This window comes from Bradysia coprophila, unplaced genomic scaffold, assembly GCF_014529535.1.
Source record: "Bradysia coprophila strain Holo2 unplaced genomic scaffold, BU_Bcop_v1 contig_494, whole genome shotgun sequence".
Taxonomy (NCBI): Eukaryota; Metazoa; Arthropoda; class Insecta; order Diptera; family Sciaridae; genus Bradysia; species Bradysia coprophila.
The window spans coordinates 613,182-619,181 of record NW_023503746.1 but is presented as its reverse complement, the minus strand read 5'-3'; the positions used below and the strand labels follow the sequence as shown (position 1 = coordinate 619,181).

The window sequence follows — 6,000 nt, the reverse complement described above, 5'->3', positions numbered from 1 at the left end:
CTTTCCATTCACATCTCTTTTGACCTGACAATTTAACAAATTTATTTTTTTTTATTAAAAATTTAAACAAAACCCACATATTGCAACTGAATACATCGTCCCTTTTTTATTAATGAACCCATAACAATATGTAATTTCGAATATATTCCCCTTTTCGGTAAAACATTTTTACGTCACATTCTGTTCTAAACCGTACTCCGCTCTCTCTTTCGCTACCATATCAGTTCAAAGAACTTTAACAATCACAGGAGAATTTCGAAAGAGAAACATTTTTTCTATCGAATTATTACGTATGGTGTTGCTGGAGAAAAATGCTGGTTGCAGTACGAGATATGTTGAACAGAAATTGGAATTTAGTACTCGTCGGTCTATCAGTACGATTGGAAGTCCGGGTGTTATAGGTTAATATAGGCAGTGGACGGATATCTACGAGTCGGGTCGATATTTTTGAATTTAAAATTCGATGTAGGCCGAAAGTGGTGTGTAATTGTAATGTTTTTGAATAATACCGTGAGAAAGTGCTAATTTTTAACAGGATTAAAACAAAAGAACTTTTTAATGTGAGTTGGGGAAATAAAAGTCTGATACAAATTATAGACTGTTGATTGAATGAATGTTGGGGCTACACTTTGTGAACAATATATTAATTGATATGTTGGAATATATCGGAATAATTTAACGGTTTTTTGTTTAGTTGTTTTTCAATTTACCCATGTGGATTTTTAAAGGATATCAGTGATGTCGATTGTTGCTCCAGTAATAAAATATTAACCGACGTTTCTTTTTTTTTCTCATTGTGAATGTCAGTCATTGATTGATTTACGTTTATAGACTTTGAGCTCAACTTTGAGTGTGCTTTGAATTGAAAAATAATTTAATGGTGAGAATGAAATACGAATGATGTTTGTCAGCTGGGGCCCAATTTTCAGAGTTTAAGGAAGACGAGATTCCAACGGAATATGACTTTATCTGGTGGTGTAAAAGAAAATTTAATTTGAAATTTTAGTGTGGGTTTTGGGTGGATTTTTTTTTAAAGAAATGTTCTTGTGGTTTCTCGAGAAAAATCTCTGCGAAAAGAAAAATTTTTCCTTTCGAAAATTAAATTAAATCATTAAATGACCCATCAATTAACAACCTGTGCTGGTCTTTATTTTTATGTTCAGAGTTTGGTGGAATTTTGCCATTTTGTTAAATGATTTTAATAAAAAAAAATCAAAATTGTTTTCGATTACATCGTACAATTCCTTCCAAGTGGTGGATGTCGTACAACTTCATATACAAACTTGAGGTAATTCCAACATATTTCAGAGGAAAAATCAATTTTCCTGAAATATCAACTGAGTTAACATCAACAATATAAGCCCTTCCGAAAAAGAATACTTGACGGTAAATCCATGTTTGCATTATGCAAACGAGTATGCAAATCTAGCAAATATGTTCTTTAACCATGCATCATGATCTCGTTCATGTTTCATTCGACACAGTTTCTTGTGTGACTTTGTATCAAGAATAGAATACACTTCGTATGAACACAAGGATCTGCCATGAAATATTTTTTGAAAATTGTGAAAGGATAGAAAGGATACAAATTGTTGTTGCATATTTTACAAGCGCTGTAAGCATATTTGTGTAGATGTTGACGAAATCTGTTAATTATTTTGTTGAAAAGAGTTTCAATTTTTAAGCAAAATCTATTACTTCGTCAGTTTTAACATGTCTTTTTCTACATAAGCTTTAAAGCTAGCAACAACTAAATGTTTATTTTCGTCTTCGTTGTCGGTAACAGATGGCTAACTCTTTCGAAACTTGAACACTACGGTTTTGCAACTCGAATCTTATTTTCACTCATTTTTTTTACCAATTCAACCTCTATAATGGGAAACCTGCATTAAATATGTTCCGTTGATTTTTGTCTACCTATACAATGTCAGACCTTGATGTCTAATTTTGTTTGTTTGCAACGACACTTAATGGACAATTAAGATTTCATCAAAAAATTACGTATTTACCTCATGCCAGACGACAATTCAACCGTTTATTTGTGATTCCAGACTTCGGAAGTTTCCATCCAATTAGATTAATTTTCAAAATACAAATTCCATTAATTTTTCATGAATGCAAATTTGATTGTTTTAGATGATGGTTTTGTTGTTGATGATTGTTGTATTTTAACCGTTGGCAAATATTTCCACATCGATTGGCTGAATTCATTTCGAATTATTCTTGTTTCAACGTAAATATGAATGGTATACAACGCATACCATTTAGTCGGAGTGTAATCCCATACTATTGAATCCATTTAGTGTAAGTAGTGTTTCATGCCTCGCGTAAATAGTAATTTGTAATTTACGGCAATGATACTCAAAAATTCGATATCTCACAGAAACGATTTATGGGCCAACTCTTTTATTTCGTAATTCCTATAGATCATCTTCAAGGCCGTTTGAAATGCCATCCAAGTTAAGAAATGGCATCTGTCGACGTCGATTACTGCAGGTTCGAATTATAGAACGACGAACAATTCATTTTACACAAAATTCAGTTTATTGGTAATTCGACCGTCGCCCTTGCGTTATTACAAGACATTGAACATACAATTTCTATTTCCTTTATCGTCTGTCAATTGACATAAAAACAAATTCTGTCCCAGTCGTTTTGTCCATATTATTCCCAACACCATCCACATAAAAAAAAACTCATACAAATGAATGAACGAAACATTTAACGAAACTTCAGTGAGGTTACGTCTGAAAGTACCGTATCTTGAAGATGATCTATACCAGAGATCAAATGAGTAAGCTTATGGCTATGACCACTGACTCAATCATTGAATCTACTACATCTTTCATACAAATTATCGCATTGTGCTTTTACTTCAGTCGTTTTACAATAAATTTCACTATAAATGATCATGTTAACTGGAGGCTCTCGCTTATTGTTGTCAATAACAAATGATTAGCCGATTCGAGAAGGTTATGTTGTTGATTTATGTTTTATTCTAAAACAAATGGCGACAACTTTTCTATCGAACTTCGTTCATAAAATATTCACAATTGAAAATTGGATAGATGATACGGTCATTTTTGTACACTCACATCGATAGCAGAAAACCGACGATAATGCAATAAGAAAATCGAAAACTTTCAACATTTTCGAATTATTTGTGCTTCTGCAAATTTCAACATTTTCCCTCAACAATAATGCAACGACTCCCGAGTCGTACGTTATTCATTCATTTTGAATGAGGTGCTCACAAACATTTCTGACTTTATCATATCGGATGCATTAAGTGCAATAAAGACTGAAGAGTGAGTTGAAACATAAATTTTGTCGTAAAGTTCGCTCATAAACTATTCGTTAGTCTTTGTAACTGTAGGAACTCTGTCTTAAATAAACACGTAACGCAGTCGAGTCAGTTCGTAATGTTGATGTACATGACATGACCATAGTGCGAGAAGAAAAAGACCTGTGTGCTCAGTAATTATTCAAAAAAAAATCTGTGGAATTCTTAGCAGTATTCGATTAGCCATTCCTCTTCAAATGAAATAAAAATAAAATGCGCGACTAGTGACCGTTCACCTTATTTCCAACCAAAATCCATTCTCAAGATCCCACATAAAAAGGACGTGAAATTAACATTATTATTCGCTCAACGCTTAAAGTTCCATTTCGATTTCATTTCTCCATTTCTATTAGTCATCTCTCAAATTAAGAGAATGAAATGACATAATCGAAAATAGTCCATTCAACAAAACCGAACTATCCTTATGCTGTTTGAGTGGTGTATAAATACGAAAACGGAATGTTTTTTAGCTGACGGGACAGTATTTATTTTGGATTTCGGTATTTTCGTAACGTTTAGTTTTCGATGTAACGAGTTAGAAGTCCAGTCGATGAGCGCGCGGTTATACACACACTTTACCATACCTCTATCTCTATTATTTATATTCCATACATATTGACTCGCTCAATCAATGTCCGATTCAACAGTAGAATTAAATTTAATCTCTTCCTGAAATGAGATATCAGACATCAACCCCGTTCAACAACAGCACCAAATTGAAACAAACATTTTGTTTTTTGTTCTGTGAAATAGATTTATTACTTGTGGACCTTTTACAAAGTACATAATTAATTAGAATAGACACAACGTCTAAAATTCTGTGTATATTTTATGCTTTGTTATGTCTTGTATGCTGATTTCGATGTGTGTTGTGGTGTATGGACACGATGGCTGTTTATTATAACTAAGTCGACTCTTTGCGTGACACATTCAGTTAATTTATAAATAGGTTTGTCAATTAATTTTAATCGAATGTGGTATATTGTCCATTGAACATGATATATATATGTGAACTGGTCACTGTAGCACATAATGCGAACAGATATATATGCCTAGAATATGCCATTATTATTAACTATATATATATATCGTAAAGTTCTAACTTGACAACACTAATCACATCGACATTTTGTTATATTATAGGTCGAGAGCCCGATGTGCATATCAGTCACATCTGAAAAATATAAGCCAGATCGTTACAATATCCAAAAAGATCAAAAATTGATTTTCCTGCCAGCATCGCTCAGTCGGATCGGTTTGACTTACATTGTAAAGATAATTATTAAGTCGAAAATTTTAACACTGTTTCGATCCGTGAGATGCTTTGCATTTAATAACAATTCAAAAATACCATATCGCATTAGGCCATGGCGACAGTGGCACAGAAATGACCAACATTTAGGAAGTAAGTCATACTTTTGTGCATGTACATTTCTGGTGAATCATAAACGAAAAAGTCGATCCAATTTCATATGACAATGAACGAACGAATTTACTGGCAATTATGTCAAAATAATGAGGTTAAACACAACTCTATCAATAATTATGTGAGGTTACAGTCAAAGGTACAGTTACTTGTACATGATGTATACCGTTTCGTTAACAAACATGCTATCACAAGCTGGGTTCTCTCACATCTCGGATATTCGCTAGATTCACTCTTGTCACCCTCTCCTGACACTCAGAAACAAACGTGACACACAGAATAAGTCATCTTCATAACAAGGCATAAAAATTTGAACAGTTCAGTTAGTGTGTGAAGTTGATCGGAGGCAAAGCCGGGGTCGACAATCACACGAAAACGGGAGTTTTCATTTTCATCCAGAGTTTTGTAATGAATTTTATTGCATTCGCGGTGTGATTCCCCGAAAAATTACTTATCTAGAGCGCTAATTCATACATTAATCGTTCGCTGTCAAAACAGTCATATGTTGTTGTCTCGTTTTCGCTCATGCAATAAAGCATTGTATTTCATATGGAGTAGGATTCTCGCTGTCGCTCGAGGATCCTACTCCATATGAAATAAAGTACTATTACATGATTTGAGCTGCTTGTTTTCCCTAGTGATTTATGTAATAAGCCACTTTCTAAACATGTCAAAAAGTCGATTTTTTCAGCACCAGTCCTAAGTTTTTCTAAATTGCGTATGCTGAAAAAATCACATTCTTTCACCAGATAGAGAGCATATGAACATCTCACCTTTTCTTTCACTTTTTGTTCCCAGTGACTTCATTTTTCGTTCCCACTTACGTCAGTTTTTGCATATTGCTAAAGATTTCATGCAATTGTTATGAATAATATGAAATGTGATATTTAACTAGACTGTGTCGAAATTTGTGTAGGATTACGAATTTATCAGATTGCTTCGATTTCTGTGCTCCATCCTCGGACGTTTTTACTACCTGGGTCAAAAACAAACCTTTTTGTCCCTAGTAACATAATATACTATTTCATCAAATCGTGACAATATGACTAACTGACCCGGCACGTCGGCTCTCGGTCTACATTGTACAGGGAGGTGCGGGAATCGTGGTTTTACAGAAAATGAAAAACATTTCTCTAAAACAATATATAATTGAGATAAAAAATGTCTTGCAGATTGTTCACATATTTCGAAACATGGTTCCTATTCGAACGAAAACATAACACCACTGCAC

At 33.6% G+C, this 6,000-nt stretch overlaps 1 protein-coding gene across 7 annotated transcripts in view; it reads left to right on the top strand.

Moving 5' to 3' along the window:
- Positions 1 to 355: 355 nt before the first annotated feature.
- Positions 356 to 6,000, top strand: part of LOC119082812 (kin of IRRE-like protein 1) — a 163,358-nt gene continuing 157,713 nt past the window's right edge. For 5 of the 7 annotated variants that reach the window (XR_005088720.1, XR_005088719.1, XM_037192463.1 and 2 more), the window contains exon 1: positions 375 to 560. The gene's annotated coding sequence lies outside the window, so the exon portion shown is untranslated. Of the gene's footprint in view, positions 561 to 787; positions 881 to 6,000 lie in introns of those variants that run through there. The other 2 variants (XM_037192464.1, XM_037192462.1) reach the window with 2 other exon arrangements.